The sequence below is a fragment of the Mustela nivalis genome (assembly GCF_964662115.1).
Source record: "Mustela nivalis genome assembly, chromosome: X".
NCBI classification, from domain to species: domain Eukaryota; kingdom Metazoa; phylum Chordata; class Mammalia; order Carnivora; family Mustelidae; genus Mustela; species Mustela nivalis.
In genome coordinates, this window is record NC_139040.1 from 43,274,351 (window position 1) to 43,295,439 (window position 21,089).

Consider the following 21,089-nt stretch of genomic DNA (forward strand, 5'->3'; position numbering starts at 1 on the left):
ACTCTCTGCTTGGCAGGGAGCTGCTTCCTACTCTCTCTCTCTGCCTGCCTCTCTGCCTACTTGTGATCTCTGTCTGCCAAATAAATAAAATCTTTAAAAAGAAAAAACCCAACAACAATTTACATACTCAATTCTCTTGACTTTAGGTGCAGGATTTCATTTCTATAATCATCATCATTATCATCATCATCAGCATCACTGTCACCACCAAGAGTGATTGTTGAGTATCCATGAGGAAGCTTAAATGACCTGTTCTTAATTCCTGGTGGCCCATGATATACATAAAAGGTCATAGTGTGTACAAAGTGTTGTCAATTTTCTTTCATTATCTCCCCCCTCAAGGAGCCTTGTCAGACTTTTTTTTTTAACTGAATCACCTGAAACCCTACTCCCTGGTGGAATATGACATTTTTAAGACCACAAATGTAGTTTATCTGTCTGTATGCTGTGGTCCTTTGAAGGTTCACGGACCACTGTAATATCTATTGTAATATCTTTGAAAATTCTATCCCCAAGAACCAATCTTCAGCTCCCTGGGGGCTATGTCACCTCTGTTGAGAATGCATGATGTATAGTAATTAGGGCAAAAGCTAGAATCCCATTCTTTCTTCATCCATCTCTGGATCTAGAAAATCTATCACATCTAGGTGCCCAGCCTTGATGGACCATCCACGGAGTCACACCCAGTGTTTATGGAGCACTGCTTGTGCACCTACTCTTGAAAAGACCAGTAGACCTCCAACCTCATCCCGCTCTGAGAGAATATTTCCTTCTCTGTGTTTTCAGAGGCCCTTTCTTCCCTACAAGGTACAAGCAGCCCAATCATTTCCATAAATTTAAGTTTTCACAAAGGATGAAAGAAACACAGGCTTCCGACAGCTTCTGCTTCCAGTCCCCTCACTAACCTCCCCTGAAGAGGGGGAAGAGTCACCAAGCCTGGCTTCCTGCAGCAGGGAGGATAAACACCAGGAGAACAGAAATTAACCACCTCAACAGAACATGTCCTGATACCTTTGTTAAAACTTGCCACCAGCAACTAACAGTACCTAGACTACCAGGTCCCATCCCTGACTCTAGCAGTGGGCATGGGGAGCAATCTTTTTGTCATCTGTGTCTGTGCTTAGGAGCATGTACTTTGGAATAACATATATCTATGAAGAGAAAATAGTGATACCCCACTAGCAGGGCTATTGTGAGATTAAATACTACCACTAGCATGAAGACCCTGGGTCTGGGCCCCTCAAAACAATCTGTTCCATAAATAGTAGCTATCTTTCCTCTTTGAATCAGGAAATTGGTCCTGACATTCTCTGTCACCCAGGTCCCCTTAACTAGATTGTACCTCAGAATCACTTTGGGGATCCATTTCTAAACCCTCACACGCATTTCTCTTGTTGGTAAAAATAAGACTTCCGTATTAAAGCCATTCAAATCATTAAGCTATAGTAATATGGTTCTCAGAAAATGAATATGCTCTTTGACAAATTCATATGTTCCTCTCCTAGGGTTGCCAGATTTAGCAAATAATGTACAGGATGCCCAGTTGAACTTGAATTTCAGATAAACAAAGTGACCTTGCATGTGAAATATTTACAGTAAAAATTATTTGTTAGCTACCTATAATTCAAATTTAACTTGGTGTCCTGATATTATCTGGCAACTGTATACAAGTAAGATGCTGTGGAGGAGAACCAAGGTGCCCCAGTGAACAGCTCCAGCTGAATCCCCTGCAACAACGAACAACAATGGCCCATGTGAGTGATTAGATGTCCCAGCTGAGTGGGAACTCCAGATGACTGCAGCCCCAGGTGACAAATATCACATGGAGCAGAAAACAACCTAGCTGAGGCCAGGTAGCCCACAGAATCCTGAGGGATAAAAATTGGTTATTGGTGGTGTTTGTTGAACAGAAATGGATATCCAACGCATGTGCTTTGGGTGGTTGTAATCATTGGGTAAAACAGGGATTTGCTTATTCTTGAAAGTTTGGTAGGACTTAGTTATAATTTTGGCTATGGTTAGTGTGTGAGTTTAAGTGTGGGTATAGAGTTTGAACATTTCTTCAATTCCTTCTTGAATGGATTTCCAACAAAATTTTCTTGATGTTTGACCTTCATCCTATTCTTGGAATTTAGAAATTTATTCCAACCCCCTTCTACAAGAAGAGACTCCCCTGCAATCATGCTTGTCAAGGAAATGACAGGGTAATGCTTCAAGCTGCTTCCTGAGATGCATGGAAAACCATATCCTCAGAAGGTGGCTTGGTGAGTACGTAATTAGAACAAGGATTATTTAGTCATCTCAAGAAGTTTTCTCAAAGAAACTGTCCCGAAAAACTTTTTCCTGCTACGGGGACAACCTTGCAAGGAACACACTCTTCTTGAATACACGCAGAACTCCTTCATCAGATAGCAGATATAGATGCATTGCAGTCCTTAACCTTTCTGAATGTCCCCGTGCAGCACTGCTGGATAGTAATGTTTGCTCAGTTCTGGGGTTCATTAATAGGAAGCCTAATTCCCTTGTGGCAAACCTAAGCCACATTCTCCAATATCATCTTTATAAAAATAAAGTAGATATACTTTCCTTAATATTCTTTTTTCCCGTATTTTTTAGGTGGTTTAGAACCCAGATATGGAGAAAGGGTGTATTTTGAGCATCCCTTAAAGGCCCAAACATTTTGGACCAAGACCATAGGAACCCTCGGGAAGAAAAGAAGACACAGAAAAGGGGAGAAGAGTTGGGAGTCTATTTTTAGACTCATCCCTGAGGGCAGAGGAAAATATGTGCTCCATAAGGGCAGCTTGCCAAAAGAGTTTTGAAGGCAGACTGCTTGGGTCCTACAACCCATTTGTCCTTCCAACCTCATTAATCAAGTAAGTGATTCTCTTGAGAATGAAGCAAGTGTGTTTGGTTATAGATGTCTCTACACCTGGAAGAAAATATGGGAAATGGAGGATAAGAGTTCTCCAGGAAAAAACAATGCATGGTACAACTGACTAGGTGTCTGCCTACTAATTGGCTGGTATAGTTTACGGCTGCTTCCCTGAAATTACTCTGAGATTTCTGAAATGACATTATTTGCGTATGTATCTAGATCATTCAGTCACATTGCAGACAATCTTTCAGTTTTCTGCCTCAGATGGCTAACCGCTTAATATGGTCCTGATTTCTAATATTTACCCTCCAAGGTCTAGTTTATCTTCAAGAACCGTAATAAATCTCCCCTGGGCCTCTGTGTATTGATAATACTACCCTAGTGTTTCTTCAAAAGAAGCAAAATTCTTGAAGACAGTGACATGTTTTGTTCCATCAACAAGAGCAGACTTCCACAAATTGTTCGGGTCCGAGTCTGGTGCCTCTAACTACTATGCTTTCTCACGTGGTGGCCTGAAGAGCTTACAACTATGCGCGAGGGGTTGGAGCCGCGTGCAGAAGCTCTACGAGTTGTGGAGGACCAGCCCACGCTTCGCGGTTGCCATAGAAACATGACGTCAATATGGCGACCGTGACGACTTTTTAGTAGAGACGGACGTTCTTTCGATAGAAGAGCAGGGGTCCACCTTCAGGAATTTGGGGCTCTGTTGAAGGTGTTGGTCCCCGCGGTGGGGGCTGAACCGCCCCGGGGCGTGAGGAGACAAAGAACTCCAGATCCAAGCTGATTCCTTCCCGAGTTGGAAGTCGGAGGCACCGCTGTCTTGTAGGTAAAACCGTGGGGATCTCGCCCCGCCCCAGTTAGTGTGAGTCCTGCTCGAGGGGATGCCATGGAGATGCTTTCATTTAAAGACAGGGGCGCGGGAGGTAAGACAAACAACGTCCCTGAGATCCAACTTTCCCGTCTGTAAAATGGGTATGAGAATGCTGCATTCACAGGATCGCTGAGAACAATCAGTGATACACACGAGCAAGCCCATGGCCCGGTGGTTACTGTGGGATCATGAATGTATGAACTCAGGCCACTTCTTACTCCTTTTCGGTTTTGTTGCTGGAGGATAAATTAGGAAAGTAGGAGAAAAAGGCTCTTTGAGAAGCCCATTAAAACGTGGTTGTTACGATCACGATGCAGTTTGTATCAGTGTCATTGCCACTAACCCAGTGCCTGGCATGGTGCTGAGCACATACTTAGGCCAGTAAAGCATAGTGATTTCTGGATCTGTCTCTTCCTGTGCAGCTCTTCATGAACTCATATCAGGTACTTGGAGAAGGCAGATTCCGAGGATCTGCGTCATGATGGCTGCTGAAGCTTCTACTCCAAATTCAAGGGCAGCAGTCCTCAGGAGACCCCAAACACTTCACTCTCCTGGTGGAAATTGATGCCTGGATCAAGTGAATGCATAGGTCTGAACAAAAGCATGATGTGGAATAGCTCTTGTGAGGTTCACAAACTAGTCTAAAAATAGAGAGCTATTTTGATCCCATCATGGCAGAAAAGGTTTAGCAGGTGGAATTCTATTCCTTCAGTGTCTACATGCTGTGTAGTAACTCTTGAGGTTCATCTTAAAGAAGCTTTTTTTTTCCTGAAAAATAATTGTCTAGTTGATGAAGGAAGTTGTTGCTTTTTTCTTCTTCAAATTTTTACTTAAATTCTAATTGTTAACATATAGTGTAGTATTGATTTCAGTAGAATTTAGTGATTCATCACTTAGATACAATACCCAGTGCCCATCACAGCAAGTGCCCTCTTCTTTTTTCTCTTATTCTATTTTATTTTATTTATGTATTTTTATTAACATATAATGTATTATTTGTTTCAGGGGTACTGGTCTGTGATTCATCAGTCAGCAGGTGCCGTCCTTAATACCCTTCACCCATATAGCCCATTCCCCACCCACCTCCCTCCCAACAATTCTCAGTTTGTTTTCTATCATTAAGTCTCTCATGGTTTGTTTCCCCCTCTTTTTTCCCTTCCCCTATGCTCATCTGTTTTGTTTCTTAATTCCACATATAAGTGAAATCATATTGTATTTGTTTTTCTCTCACTGACTTATTTCATTTAGCATCATACACTGTAGCTCCATCCTTGTCATTGTAAGTGGCAAGATTTCATTCTTTTTGATGGCTGAGTAGTATTCCATTATATATGCGTATATGTGTATATTTATGCCACATCTTCTTTATCTGTTCATCAGTTGATGGACACTTGGGTTCTTTCCATAATTTGGCTATTGTTGATAATGCTGCTGTAAACATTGGGTGCCCCTTTGAATCAGTATTTTTGTAGCCTTTAGATAAATACCTTGTAGTGCAGTTGCTGGATCTCAGGGTAGTTCGATTTTTAACATAACGAGGAACCTCCATACTGTTTTCCTGAGTCTCTGCACTGGTTTGCATTCCCACTAACAGTGTAAGAGGGTTCCCCTTTCTCAGCATCCTCGCCAACATCTGTTGTTTCCTGTGTTGTTAATTTTAGCTGTTCTGACTGGTGTGAAGTGATAGCTCATTGTAGTTATGAGTTGCATTTTCCTGATGATGAGTGGTGTTGAGCGTTTTTTCATGTGTGTGTTGGCCGTCTGGATGTCTTCGTTGGGAAACTGTTTATTCCTGTTTTTTGCCCATTTCTTAAGTGGATTATTTGGTTTTTGGGTATTGAATTTGATAAGTTCTTTGTAGATTTTGGTTACTAATCCTTTATCCAACATGTTATATGCAAATACGTTCTATTCCACAGGCTGCCTTTTAGTTTTATTGATTGTTTCCTTCACTTTAGCTTTTTATCTTGATGAAGTCCTAATAGTTCATTTTTGCTCTTGTTTCCCTTGCCTCTGGAGATGTGTCTAGTAAGAAATTGCTATAACCAAAGTATTTCCCAATATATATATTTTTCTGTATTTCCCTAAATATTTGGATATATTTCACTGGGAAATGATTATTTCTGTTTTGGTTGTATGTACCACGAACCAGTTTGACAAGACATAGTATGGTTGTGTTGATACTGTAAGAACATAATGGTGGGAATCTTTCATCTAAGAAAGATTGCAGAATTATGCATTGCAGAATTATGAATGTATAAATATTCTACAAATACTTAATTCAGGTATGATTAACATGCAACATACTATACATATTTAAAGTTTTTGCTTTAATAAGTTTTAATATGCATGTACTTGTAAATCCAATACTACAGTCAAGATAATGAGCATATCCATCACCTTAAAAAGCTTCTTCATACCCCTTTGTAGTGCTCCATCAACCTCTCTCCAGTATTTCTGTCTTTGTTACTCTACCCCATTCCAGGCAACCCACTGATCTTCTGTCACTATGGATTAGTTATTTTCCCTATAATTTTATATGAATGGAATCATATTGTATATTCTTTTTTGCCAGTCTTCTTTCCTTCAACCTAATTATTTCTAGATTTATCCATTTGTTACATATGTTAATAGTTCCTTCTTTTTTGTTGCCTAATATTCTGCTTTATGGATATGCCACAATTTGTTCTATCTGTTCACCTGGTAATGGATATTTGGATTATTTTCAATTTTATATTAATTTTATTTTCAATTTTATAAATAAAGCTGCTATGAATATTTGGGTATAAGCCTTTGCTTGGGCATGTTTTCTTTCTCCAGTACTGAGGTGTATTTACTTAAAGAATTTGTAAAATTAACTTTGTAGGAGTGCTAAACTATTTTTCCAACATGGTTGCACAATGTTTCATTGTCACCAGTAGTGTATGAGAGTTCCATCCTCCACAACTCTGTTAGGACTTGGTGTGGTCACTGTTTTTATTTTAGCCATTTTCAGGGTGTAGTGGGATTACTTTTACCTAATGACTAATGATGTTCAAAATCTTTTCATTTGCTTATTTAACATTTGTATTCCTTCTTTGGTGGAACATCTTTTCAGATCATTTGTCCACTTATTTATTGGAGTGTCTGTTTTCTTATTGACTTTGCAAGGTTTTTTTTAAAATTCTGGATACAAGTCTTTTATGAGATATAAGATTTGCAAATATTTTCTTGCAGTCAGAAGCTTGTCTTTTAATTCTCTCAAGAGTGCCTTTGAAAGAACAGAAGTTTTTAATTTTGAGGATGTCTACTTTTAATTTTTCAGTTATGGTTTTGATTTTGCTTTTGATGTCCTATCTAGGAAATCTTCATTTAACCTAAGACCACAAGAGTTTTTTCTTGTGTTTTCTTCTAGAAGTTTTATAGTTTTAGCTCTTGTACTTTTCTTAGTAATTCACTTTGAGTTGACTTTTGCATATGGTACAATATATATATGGATCACAGTTTATGTTTGTGTATATGGATACATACTTGTCCCGGAACCATTTGTTGAAAAGACTGTCCTTTCTTCTCTGAATTGCCTTTGTAGGTTTGTTGAAAACCAGTCATCTATATATGTGTGGGTATTTGTGGACTCTTCATTTTGTTCCTTTGATATACGTTTCTACCTTTGTCCCAGTATCACACTATATGGATTACTGTAGATTCATAATGAGTCTTGAAATAAGATAGCGCTTATTTTCCAACTTTCTTCTTTTTCAAAGTTATTTTCATAGTCTAGGCCCTTTGTATTTCCACATGACTTTTGAGAAAAGCCTGTCAATTTCTTCTAAAAAAGAGTAAGCTAGGATTTTTTAGAATTGTATCAAATCTATAGATCACCATGGGGAGAATAGACATCTTAATGATAATGAGACTTCTGAACCCTGAAGATGATGTGTCCTTCTTTTACTTAGGCTTTGTTTAATTTGTCTCAGCAATGTTTTATACTGTTCAGAGTATAGTCTTTACACATTTGTGGACATAGCTGTGCTACATAAATTACCTCAGTGTAGTTTATCCCTTTTTAAAAAAAAAGATTTTATTTATTTATTTGACAAAGACAGAGAGAGATCACAAGTAGGCAGAGAGGCAGGCAGAGAGAGAGGGGGAAGCAGGCTCCCTGCTGAGCAGAGAGCCCAATGCGGGACTTGATCCCAGAACCCTGAGATCATGACCTGAGCCGAGGGCAGAGGCTTAACCCACTGAGCCACCCAGGCACCGCTAAGTTTATCCATTCTGGTGCTGTTGTCAGTGGCATTATTTTTATTTTAAATCAGATTTGCCTATCCCCTCATCCCTCTCCCCTCTGGCAACTACCAGGTTTTTTCTCTGTATTTATGGGCCTGTTTCTGCTGCTTTTGTTCAGTCATTTTTAAAAAATATTCTACATATAATGAAATCATATGGTATTTGCCTTTCTCTGACTTATTTTGCTTGGTATAAAACTCTGTAGGTCCATCCATGTTTTGACAAATAGCAAGATCTCATTCTTTTTTATGGCCAAATAATATCTCATCGAGTGTGTGCTTGTGTGTGTGTGTTTCTATACGCCACATTTTCTTTATCCATTCTTCTATCAACGGATACTTAGGTTGCTTTCATATCCTGGCTATTTTAAATAATGCTTCAGTAAACATAGGGATGCATATCTTTTTGAACTAGTATTTTCATTTAGGGATATAAATATCCAGTAGTGCAATTACTGGATTGTATGGCAGTTCTGTTTTTAAATTTTTGAGGAGCCTCCATACAATTTTCCACAGTGGCTGCACCAATTTACATTTTGACTAACAGTGCATGAAGGTTTTCTTTTTCCATATCCTTGTCAATACTTGTTATTTCTTGTCTTTTTTTAAGAGATTTTATTTATTTGAGAATGAGAGAGAGAGCATGAGAGGGAGAAGGTCAGAATGAGAAGCACACTCCCTGCTGAGCAGGGAGCCTGGTGCCAGACTCAATCCCCGGACTCAAGGATCATGATCTGAGCTGAAGGCAGTTGCTTAATCAACTGAGCCAGCTAGGTGCCCTGTCAATGGTAATTTTTTAAAGATTTTTATTTATTCATTTGAGAGAAAGAGTGAGAGAGAGCATAAAGAGAGCAGGGGAAAGAACAGAGGGAGAGGAAGAAATAGACTCCCCTCTGAGCAGGGAGCCAAATGTGGGGGGCTTGCTGCCAGGATCCCAGAATCATGCCAGGACCCCCAGGATCATGACCTGAGTTGAAGGCAAATGCTTGACCAACTGAACCACAGAGGCACCCCTCAATGGTAATACTTTTTAAAAAGATTTTATTTATTTATATGTCAGAGAGAGAGAGAGTATAAGCAGAGGGAGTGACAGGCAGAGGGAGAAGCAGGCTTCCTGGTGAGCAAGGAGCTTGATGCAGGACTTGATCCCAGGGTCCCTGGGATCATGACCTGAGCCGAAGTTGGATGCTTAAGTAACTGAACCACCTATTTGCCCTAATGGTAATATTTTTATTATAATTCTCAAGTATTATATTTTCACTGTACTGTCAGTAGCCAAATGTTGCCAGGAATCTTTTCAGTTGAAAACACAAGTTACTTTGGGCTGAAAAAGATACTTGATGCTTAGCACCTGTATTAGGGTTCTCCAGAGGAACAGAACCAATAGCATATTTATAGACAGAGATTTATTTTAAGAAATTGACTCATGAGATTGTGGAGTCTTGGCAGGTCCAAAATCTGGTGGGGGGGGGGTGCTGGCAGTCTGGGGACTCTGGAATGAGTTACAGTTGGAGTCTGAAGGCTGTCATCTAGAGAAACATGAGAAGGTGAAGTTGTAGATAAATTCCAAAGGCAAGTCTGGCAGAATTCCTTCTGGCTCGGGGAGATCAGTCCTTTATGCTATTCAGGCCTTCGGGTGATTGAGTGAGGACCACCCACCTTATGGCTGGCTGCTTTACTGAAAGACTGCCCATTTAAATGTTTATTTCTTTCAAAAGTAGTCTTACAGAAACAACCAGAATAATGTTTGATCAAATATTTGGTCATTGTGGCCTAGAGAAGTTGATGCATAAAATTTAAATTTTAAAATTTATCACCCCAATATTCATTTGCCTAGATTTCCATATTAGCTTTTAGATATTATTGATAAAGTACTTAAACTGGGGAGAAAGTGTTCCAGAGAAAATTCTATAGGTCATCTCCAGAAAAATAATCACTAAAATGAAATAGATTAGTAGCGTTCAACCTTTTATGTGTGGTTAAAATTGAATTGTGAAGTTTTCTTTCCCTATGCCCAAATAAATCCACCTCAATGAGTTCCTGGGTTCTTGAGTGGTAAGAAAAAGAGGGAGAGAATATGTATAACTCTGTGTGTGTGTGTGTGTGTGTGTGTGTGTGTGTATGTATTGTTGCAGCTGGAAGGAATATTTCTTGTGAGGAATATATGTGGTGAATTACTATAAGTTATGTCAGTCCTTGGTTCCTAGCACATGTTAGGAGACAGATCAGGATGTTTGCTGTATGCTTTTTTCCCAGGTTTCCTTGGCCAGCACGGTTACCATGGTGACTCAGTGACTGCTGTGGGATTTGGTACAGCCTGAAAATCTGTTCATGATTCTTGCTTGAATCATTCATTACTATGATAGTTGTTAAATGTTGCTTTTATAATTCTATCATTCCTTCTAGATTTATTAATTGTTGTTCTGATGTTGGGTAGAGCTTCCTGCTCTCCCTTATGATTTATTTCTTTATTCATCCATTTATTTAACTACTCTGACTCATAGAGTCTTATGTTGCTGAAAAGGTCACCACCTAACATTATAATTATTTATTTTGTTGGTCATGTTGTCACAGAATTGGCCAGTGTTTGCCCCTTCAGGTTGGCTTCTGTGTCCGTTTGTTACCTCCCTAGAATTCTTTGAGCATGGACTTTGTTCTGTGAGCTTGAATATCTCCCAGTCTGTAGAAAGGAAGTAATTATGACCTCTCAGGGCATTGCTTTGAGGATTTAAAGAAAAAAAATCTGAAAATAATGACGTATAGCAAGGGACATCTAGTAGACCCTCAGAATGTTAGTTCCTCATTCTAATTTTTCCTTCTTCATTCTGTCAACATAATGCCTCTGACATGAATATTCTATCATGACTACCAGATAGAATACTTGGACATGGAGCACCAAGTAGGGATGAGCCCCCATCTCCATAATGTGAGAGCTTCGGTCCCACTGCTGTGTGTGGGAAGGGGCTGTGGGATGGAGCTGGGGAAGAGGCACAGTGTCACTGCACAGCTTCTAGTGAACTGAGTGGGTATGGGCAAGCACATACCCATTTCCCTTGTGTTTCATGTGTTTTCCCTTCCTCTTTTTTTTAAAGACTTTATTTATTTATTTGACAATTAGAGATCGCAAGTAGGCAGAGAGGCAGACAGAGAGAGAGGAGGAAGCAGGCTCCCTGCTGAGCAGAGAGCCTGATGTGGGGCTTGATCTCAGAACCCTGGGATCATGATTGGAGCCGAAGACAGAGGCTTTAACCCACTGAGCCACCCAGGCGCCCCTCCCTTCCTCTTACTTTTCTCTTTGTTCCATGTGCTGTCTATCCAGTGTTGTCAGCTTGATCCACCCATTATTAAATTTCCAATCCATCTTTTAACTCAGTTTTTTTGTATCTTCTTAAAGATAATTGCCTAGATTTACCTTTCTTTAACAGATGTAAGGGGTGCCTGGGTGGCTCAGTGGGTTAAAGCCTCTGCCTTCAGCTTAGGTCATGATCCCAGAGTCCTGGGATCGAGCCCCAAATTGGGCTCTCTGCTCGGCAGGGAGCCTGCTTCCTCCTCTCTCTTTCTGCCTGCCTCTCTGCCTACTTGTAATCTCTGTCTGTCAAATAAATAAATAAAATCTTAAAAAAAATTCTTTAAAAGAAAAACCAGATGTAAGGAGTAATGTTTTAATTCTGTAATTTCTTCTGCATATATTAGAATTCTATAAAACAAACTTCCTCTCAACAACTACGTGGTTACACTGAGGTATGGTCCACACAGAAGGGAAGGATGAATGCTTATTTCTTTTGTACTATTTCTGCTTTTTATAAATAATGAGTTGTTTCCCTTGGATCCTCCAAAGATGAACTGTGAATTTGCTATCTGTTTTTTATTTTTTGTTTTTCTTTAAGAGTGTCGTCATGAGTTCTAGATGCTTATATACTTGAGGTTGTAATCTACTGCAGCCATTAATGTTTTTGATGTTCAGTTGATCTATCTTAGGCCTGTGGGAGTTCCTTTGGGTTGACTTTTATCTCTTTGATATGCTTTCTGGTATGAGCTGTTTTGTCCAGGGTCATCTGCTATAATCCCTTCTTAACCCTAGAATCAGCTATTTCTTCAAGGAAGCCTGGTTCTTTTAGGGGTAAATATTTTTTTAGAGCACTCAGTCTGGGAACTAGAGATGCTCATTGCTACTGGGTTGGTCACTGTTGATTGTCCTTTTTACTACCTGGAACCTGTAAATATGTATTATATATTTTATGGGAATGTACATCATCTTCTTCCATCCTGGGCTTATAGGTTCCTCTGTCACCTTATAGGTAATCATTTTTCTCAACTGGGTTTTAACCTCCCAATTTTAAAAGATATAATAATTTACAATATATATTTATTAGTTTTTGTCCCTGTTCATTTGTAAAAAGGTGGCATATTCTACACCAGTGCTCTGCAATAAAAATTTCTGCAGAAATGAAAATGTTCTGTATCTGTTCTATCCAACTTGGTAGTCACTAGCTACATGTGGGTGTGTTTGGCAACTAAAATGTGGCTACTGGAACTGAGGAATTGAATTTTTAATTTCATTTAATAAAACTAATTTAAATTTAGGGGCACCTGGGTGGCTCAGTTGGCTAAATGTCCAACTCTTGGTTTTGGCTCAGGTCATGATGTCAGGGTCCTGGGACCAAACCCTGGGTCCAGTGGGGACTCTGCTTCCCCCCTCTCTCTCCATCTGCCCCTCCCACTGCTCTTGCTCTTTCTCTCTAAAATACATCTTAAAAATTTTAAATAGTCCTGTGTGTCTATGACTATCATATTGGACAGAAATAGATCTATACATTTTTCTGTACCTTGCTTTTTTCACTAAACAATACAGCTATAGCACTATAGGGAGGGAGTCCTCATTGCTTTTCTTTTTTTTTCTTATTGCTTTTCAAGCTGCATAGTATGCTAGGATATAGATGTGCCATAGCGTATTTATCCAGTCCCCTATTGGTGGACAGCTGTCTTATTTCTAGTTTTTTGCTGTTACGAATTTTTCTTTAAGGAATGACCTTGTTTGTAACTGATACCTTTTCATTTTTTGTATTATTTCTTTAGGATAGATTCTTTTTTTTTAACTGCATATTTTTTTTATTAACATATAATGTATTATTAGCTCCAGGGGTACAGGTGTGTGCATCACCGGGTTTACACACTTCACAGCACTCACCATAGTAGGATAGATTCTTAAAAGAGAGATGACTGGTTCCAAGAGGAAATACGCATGTCATTTTACTAGATAGCATCAAATCCCATCTACAGAGTTTGAACCATTTCATATTACCTTCAGTGATGCATGGGAATGCTGATTTCCTCACATGCTAATTGGTGAGAAGAAATAGTTTTTTTTTTTTTAATGTCTTATCATGAGTTAGGCTGAGCAATTTTTACATGTTTAAGACACTTTTTTTTTTTGGTGAAATAGTTGTTTGTATGTATTGTCCCTTTTTCCTGGTGTTTTTTGGGGGTGTTTTGCCTTCATTTTTTTCATGACTCTGTGTATTATGGATATAACCATTTGCGATGTAGGTTGTAAATATTTTTCCCAATTTGTAATTTTTCATTTTGCTTTTGCTTTTTTTGTTGTTTTTGTTTTGCCATGTAACTTTTATTTTTTATTTAAAGATTTTATTTATTTATTTGACAGAAAGAGAGGGTTAGAGTGAGAACACAAGCAAGGTGAGTGGGAGAGGGAGAAGCAGGCTTCCCGCTGAGCAGGGAGCCTGAAGCGGGGCTCAATTCCAGGACCCTGGGATCATGACCTGAGCCACAGGCAGGCACTTAATGATTGAGCCACCCAGGTGCCCCTGCCATGTAATTTTTAAATGAAATTAAATACATCACTTTTCCCCTAATTGCCTCTAGATTTGTAGGCATAGCTGGAAAAGTTCCCTCCACCTCCACGTTATAGAGGAATTTCAGTGGGTGTGCTTCTGTGGGCAGGAAGAGAGATGAGAGAAGTGAATCATATTAGAGTGTCAGGCATAGGAGGAGCACTTAGGGGAGGTGACCATATTGTAAGAAATCTGTGAAAACCATGTTACTAAGTCAGGAGAACTAGATGGTGAAGTCAGGATCCTGGTCTTAGGCTTGTCTTCGAGAGCTCAGTCTCTCTTCTTCCTCCTGTGGATGTGTGTCCAGACCCCACACAACTGGGAGATGAGGTCTTTAGTGAAGTAGAAATTCCATGCCACCTTAGATGGATCCTTCGTAGGTCTAAATGAGAGGACCACCCTTCTAGTGATAAGGAGAAACACAAAATCATTTCCAAAATCTTCCACATAACTTGGCTATGGACTAAAGAGAAAGTAAAACCTTTAGTTTGCAACCATGAGAGAACCAACACCGAAACCACACAATTGTTATCTTGTCTTTCACTCTCTGTGAGATCTCCTCAGGAGAAGGTTGCAGTCTCTTAGTGATATTCAAGATGACGGAGGTGTGTGTTACAAATTGCCTTTTCCCAGCGTCCCAGGGAATAGCATCTCCCTGTTCAACCACCTTATTTCCTGCTTAGATGCTGGGTTTCCATCTTGACTCAGGGTCATGGTTGGGCTAAAGTTGCTTGGAATGGAGTCTGTTTAAGGCCATACCTCACCATTCCTGGGTTGGACACTAATATTCACCTTGTAGCCTGTGGGTATTTCTAGATCTCCAGTCTAGATATCAAGAGAGGGAAGATGTGGATGCAGATGTGGAATTGGATGGACAGTGCCTGTCACACAGCAGGCATCTGATTCACATTTAATTAACATGAGATGTAGGTATAAAGGCATAAGTAGGGTATAAAATGATGCATATATCCTTTCATTGTTTTTATATAAATGTTTTTATGTAAATGTTTTTCAAGGAGATTGGGATCACATCACAGTTACTGATTTTGTAATCTGCTGTGAAGAAAACATTTTATTTCTGTTTCTAAACATTGTGTCTTTTTACTGGGAAAAAATAACCTGTAGAAAATGAAGAAAGATGCTTCTAAGTAGATGCGTGTGGTCCTGTAGTTGGTCATCTGTAAAATGGGCAAGTTGGTACTAACCTCACAGACTGCTATGAGGAGAAATGAACAAACCAACAGGAAGTATCTGACATGTAATACTGTAAAACTTTGACACATATTCTGTGTTCTCTCCCCAGTAGAGGAGACGACTTTACCATGAACAACTCATAGAGACCACTGGGATTTGGAGCAGGAAAGCAAGTATATATCTTACGAGTATATATCCGGTATGTATTCTCTTTCAGAGCTTCTAAAGCAGACACACCCATTTTCTCACTTTATATGCTGTAGGAGCTCTAACAGAATCAGCAGATAGGATACTGTTTTTAGATATATATATATATTTTTTACTCAGCTATGTTTGGTCTTGGAGTTCCCAGCCTCTGGCTAGCCCAAAACATTGTCAGGTGTCTCCTGAACCTGAAACATCTTCCCTTTTCCCAGACCTTATTTTCAGGCTTTTATTCACATTGTTACTCACTGAGGCCTGTACATCTGCAGCCTGATCTGGGCCATCCTGGTGAGAGATGCAGTGACTGCAGGGAGTTCATTCTCTTGTGTCCAGACTAATATCCACATCCCTACATTCACTGAGGGACCCATTCTATTTTGAACTTGAGCTGATTTGTATTACATATGCTGGGCTGTATATATTTTCCTTTCCTTTTACTATTTTCATTGTACAAAGAAGGTGCTTTAGAAGTGTTTTAATCCACGTGCGTTGGTTGCCCTGGGCCCTGGGCTGAAGTAGCTGGTAACTAAACCTCCCCCTGAATCCCGCTGGTGAAACATTTCCCTTCTGGAAGCTGTGGGCTTAGAGCACTGGGCCATCTCATGCTCCCTCCCACATTCTCTCCACTGTAGGTTCCCACTTGGCTAACTGGGAGGTTAGACCCATGAGCCTGCTTTCAGTTCAAGGGGCTTTATTTGGAGAGAAGAGAAAGAAGCATGCTGTGAAACTACTTTCCTCTCATGACCTTTACCAAGTCCTGGGGAGTGGAGACATCAGAAGACTTCTCCAGTGTAAGATTTTTTTGAGCAGCATGCTCGCCTTTCCCCTAGGCATCTGTAGTGTCCCTTACACTGTCATGTAGATTCAAAAATTAGTTTTGAGACTGCCTAGTATGTAATTCCCTTGGTTTAGTGATGTTCCCCATTCTGAGGCCGAACCACTTTGCTATGGGGAAGTCTAGGGATATTTACTTATTCTTATTATTTTTTCACACTCAAAACCAAGACAATTTTATGGTAGTTAAAAATGGATACTGCTCAAAAGGAAAAAAAATCATTAAATACCCTTGGAAGTCTATTTTCCATGGATAAGCACTGTGATCATTTGTATTTTTTTTTCAGAAATTTTACTATGCTTGTATAATCATGCATTTTTAAGCTTAGCAATGATATAACCATCTACTTACAGTTTTGTAAATTACTTTTTTATGGTAAACACCATATTATTAAAGTGACTTCAAGCCAATCAGTATAAGCCCATATAATAATAAAAGTGACCCTAAGATCTCTAATGATGCATTCTGGCATGATAATAATGATAAAGTCAGTATTATGACTGACTCCCTTTGTTCCCCATAATGGTGTACATGATAAACCTATACTTACTCAGTCATCACCACAGCCTATGAGGAGGAGCTACTGCTGCCTGACTTGAAGTATCAGGGAACCGAGGTGAAGTGAGGGCAGGGCTATCAAGTCATAAGACCAAGATTTGAACAGATTCTGTGTGGCTTCTGAAACCCTGCATTTAACCAGTGTGCATAGACCCTCAGTCTTACTGTTGATTGCATTTAAAGGGCCACTGAAGTCATACTACATGCCATATACTCCAGGCAGATTTTCTTTTTCTTTCTTTTTTTATTAAGTTAGCCAACATGTAGTACATCATTAGTTTTTCATGTAGTGTTCAATGATTCATTAGTTGCATAACACCCAGTACTCATCAGATCATGTACCTTCCTTAATTAGGCAGGTTTTCTTATTTACTCATTGAGACAACTCTGTGACAAAGGTCTGGTGAGTCCCATTTCACAGGTGTCCAAGCTCAGACTGACAAAGCCTACCTAAGTTACCTCTCTAGATTAATGAAGGATGGGAATGAGGTTCCATCTCTTGCCCTCCCTAAGGGACACAGAGCAGCCTCCCTTTCAGAAGATGGGCTTCCAAGGCTGGAGAACTGATTGGATCAGCTCCCGTACTATTGTGGCTTTGCAGGTACTCATTAAGCAACCCCTCTGGTTGATGAGGATAACAGAGGAGATGAAATCTCACCCTTTGTGCTAAGAGACCTGGGTATTGGGCCACGTGTGTTGGCTGATCCTCTAAGTGCTGACTTAGGCTGGGGTAGAAGCACAGATCAGACAGGTGATTCAGAGAAAAGGGAAGCAATAAGAACAGAGCTACTTTAAGCAAATGTATTTTATATTTAATTTCCTCTAATCTTAACAGCTTTAAATATACATTATTCAAATCAGGTACTGACTTTAAGGGAGTTTAAATACATTAGGGAAACAACTTATGTTCTTAGAATCAACAGCGAACTGGTATTATTTTAAAGTTTTTCACCTTTTGTCTTGAATCCTCCTGGGCTCTGAATGACTTAAACCCTAGGCAAGGTCTCTATGTGTTACTTAATTTTTAGAATTGTGAGCTACATAGTTTTTGTTACAATATTATTGAAATTTAAAACATTCTAAATGGAGAATATACTAAGAATTGTGTGAAAACAAGGGAGAAATCATTGGCAAACTACAGCTCATCTACTGGATTAGTGTCCATAGTTTGTGAAACACACTTAGTAATAAAAATTGGCTTGTAATTTAAATAGCAAATTCATGTAAAATTATAAATGAATAGTAAACATGTCAAAATATGCCCAAATCACAAGCATTAAAAAGATGCGAGTATAAATGCTTAGATTCATGTTGAGTGGAAAATATAATATGCAAAAGATGAGAAATGTGATTCCTTTTTTGGAAAAGACGTATGTGTGTGTATGTGTATATTTGTGCACACACACACATGTGCAGGCATCTGTTTTCATGTATCCTTCACTTACAGGGACACATCTGGAGAGGAGCACTGTTCTATGACAACAGACCCCTTTGAGTCAGGCGGTAGGACTGTGGCTGGTAAGAAATGCAGGACAATTTCCATTTATAAATGTACTTGCATATGTTGTTTGAAATACAGTATTTAGGAAAAAAGTATTTTGATGAAAATTTGAAAGCAGAATATACTTATAAACAGATTCAGAAAAGTAATGCACACATGTATTCATTACTTTGGAAAAGCATTCATTTTAAAAAATTACTTAGAAAAATGATGTAGGAAAAAATAGAATTGAAAGTGTTTCTCCCTGTACGCATGTGTGTTTATAGGTCTCTCTAGCTGTATCACCCCACATACTCACATTCACAAGTGCATCTTTATCTTCAGCTCAGACCAATGCTGGACAGCCAATCTCAGGCCGAGACAGCCCAGAAAGTGATGGTAATACAGCTGGATGGCTGCTAGTGGGTTAAAAGTTCCATTAAACTCTGGCTGAAACTATTAGACCAAGATCCAAACTCCCGTCCCTTTCTTCCCCTTGCCGATCCCCCAGGTTTGAAACTCTTAGTGCTGACATTCTAGATCTGGCTACCTGGTGGCGTCCATCTCCCTTTTTCTTTTCTTTCCTTTTTTTTTTTTTCTTTCTTTTTATTTATTTATTTTTTAAATAATATCTCTTTTTTTAAAGATTTTATTTATTTATTTGACAGAGAGAGATCACAAGTAGACAGAGAGCAGGCAGAGAGAGGAAGGGAAGCAAGCTCCCTGCTGAGCAGGGAGTCCAATGTGGGACTCGATCCCAGGACCCTGAGATCATGACCTGAGCCGAAGGCAGCGGCATAACCCACTGAGACACCCAGGCGCCCTTCCTTGTTTGTTTTTTTTTTGTTGTTGTTGTTTTTTGTTTTGTTTTGTTTTTTTTAAGAGGAAACGAGTGCATTTAGCAAAGGGGAAGAAATATCAGATGGTTTGTTTACTAAGACACACCAATTGGCTCAGTTGGTTAAGCATCTGCCTTTGGCTCATGTCATGATCCTGGGGTCCTGGGATTGAGCCCTGCATTGGGCTCCCTGCTCAGTGGGAAGTCTGCTTCTTCCTCTCCCCCTGCTTATGCTTTCTCTTTCTCTCTCTCAAATAAATAAATAAAAAAAATCTTTTTTAAAAAGTAAAAAATGGGAAAATTCATATGAATACTAAAGGAATTCCATCCATAGTTGACCCTAAATCTAGTTCATGTTCATTGACATATTTCTTCCCTCCCCAATATGGGTTGACATGTCCACATTGTAGAAGTTCTCTCCGAGAGAGCAGGGCATTCATCCTCCATTGTTCCATCCTTATAAGCCTTCCAAACCTTCTTCCACCCCCTGTCATCTGTCCATGACACAGCACACAGCTGTCCAGACCCTGCCCAAAGGCCCCATCCTTTCAGTCACCTCCCTCCTGCCTCAGCTGCCTCTTCACACACACTGCCAAGGCATGCTGCTGCCACCTAGTGTTTCATCATCTGCAGGACCTGGAGCATATGTTTTCGAATCTTCTACATTCATCAGTTTTCTCAGACAGAATTAGAATCATTCTGAATGTGGATTCAAAGGCTGTATTTTAAATGAAGGTATTGTGATTTTTTTGCTCCTAGCTGACCTTTCTTTATAGAGAAATTTAATGGTGGTGGTGAGTTGGTGCCATCTTGTGACAAAAAGCTGAACTGCAGCTTGAACTTGGCAGAGCAGGAAGGTGGGAGGGAGGGGCTGTGGCCCCAAACTACCCAGACAGAGCCTTCTGGAAGTTGGGTGGAAAGGGGACATTTCCAAGGTATGGTTATTAAGGACCTTTGGACAGAAAGTGTAGTTTCCCATGTTGAAGAAAAAGCTCTATGTGAGTGGAGGCAAAAGATCCTTCTATTTTATTTTGTTTAAAGATTTTATTTATTTATTTGACAGAGAGAGCATGAGTACACAAGCAGGGGGAGAGGCAGGCAGAGGGAGAGGGAGAAGCAGGCTCCCCACTGAGCAAGGAGCCTGACTTAGAACTCGATCCCAGGACCTTGGGATTATGACCTGAGCTGAAGGCAGATGCTTAACCCACTGAGCCACGGAGGCACCCCTAAAAGATCCTTTTTATTTTTATTTTATTGGCCCATGAATTGGCAAAAAGGTTAGGTTAATGTAACAATAGAAAATAGTGACATAAGCTCAATTACATTTAAAAAACTAAAGTATGACTAAAGCAACATTTCAAATCTGTGGAGATATAATGGATGATTAAGAAGTGGTATTGAGATAGCTAAGTAACCAAAAGGTTAAAAAATAAATAGGAGCCCATTTTTCTATCTTGAAACAGCAGGATAGATTCCAAACAATTCTGAATGAAATGTAAAAAGAAAAGAAAATCCATACAAGTATTAGAAGAAAACATAGATGAATTATTCTATAACCCGTGTGGAAGAAAGTTTCCTCAATATAAATCAGTATCCAGGAGCAGTAAAGAAAAAGATTGATATATTTGACAATATAAAAATAAAAATGACAACTCTGCATGGCAAAAACATGCTAGCCTAGCCATTTAAGGACACTGGAAGAAACATTTGCAGCTAACATCTTTAACAAAGCATTGATATCCCCCCTATGTAAATGCTTATCAATATAGAGGCATGAAAAAACAGTGCTATCAAAGACATGAAAGAAATTAACAGTTAACAGAAAACAAGTTGTTTTTAAATGTATGAAAAATTGCCTTTAAATGTATGAAGAGTTTCCACCTTGCTTTAATTAAGAGAGATACAATTAAAACTACACTAAGATATTGTTTCTTAACTGTTAGATTGGCAAAGATCCAAATATTTGTCAATATATTCAGTTGGTGAGAATGTGGAAAAATATGTCCTTTCACTCCCTGCTCACGGAGGTGCAAAATGGTATAATTGCTGGAGTAGGCTTAATAGTGGTCCCCAAAGATACTAGGTCCTAATCCCTGGAACCTGTAAATATT

At 39.3% G+C, this 21,089-nt stretch overlaps 1 long non-coding RNA gene across 13 annotated transcripts in view; it reads left to right on the forward strand.

Annotated features, from left to right (window-relative positions):
- Positions 1–3,523: 3,523 nt before the first annotated feature.
- The window catches only part of LOC309856060, a 56,998-nt gene continuing 39,432 nt past the window's right edge, over positions 3,524–21,089 (forward strand). For 7 of the 13 annotated variants that reach the window (XR_014307043.1, XR_014307044.1, XR_014307048.1 and 4 more), the window contains exons 1-3: positions 3,524–3,700; positions 15,173–15,262; positions 18,108–18,178. This is a non-coding gene — a long non-coding RNA (uncharacterized lncRNA). The other 6 variants (XR_014307047.1, XR_014307045.1, XR_014307046.1 and 3 more) reach the window with 6 other exon arrangements.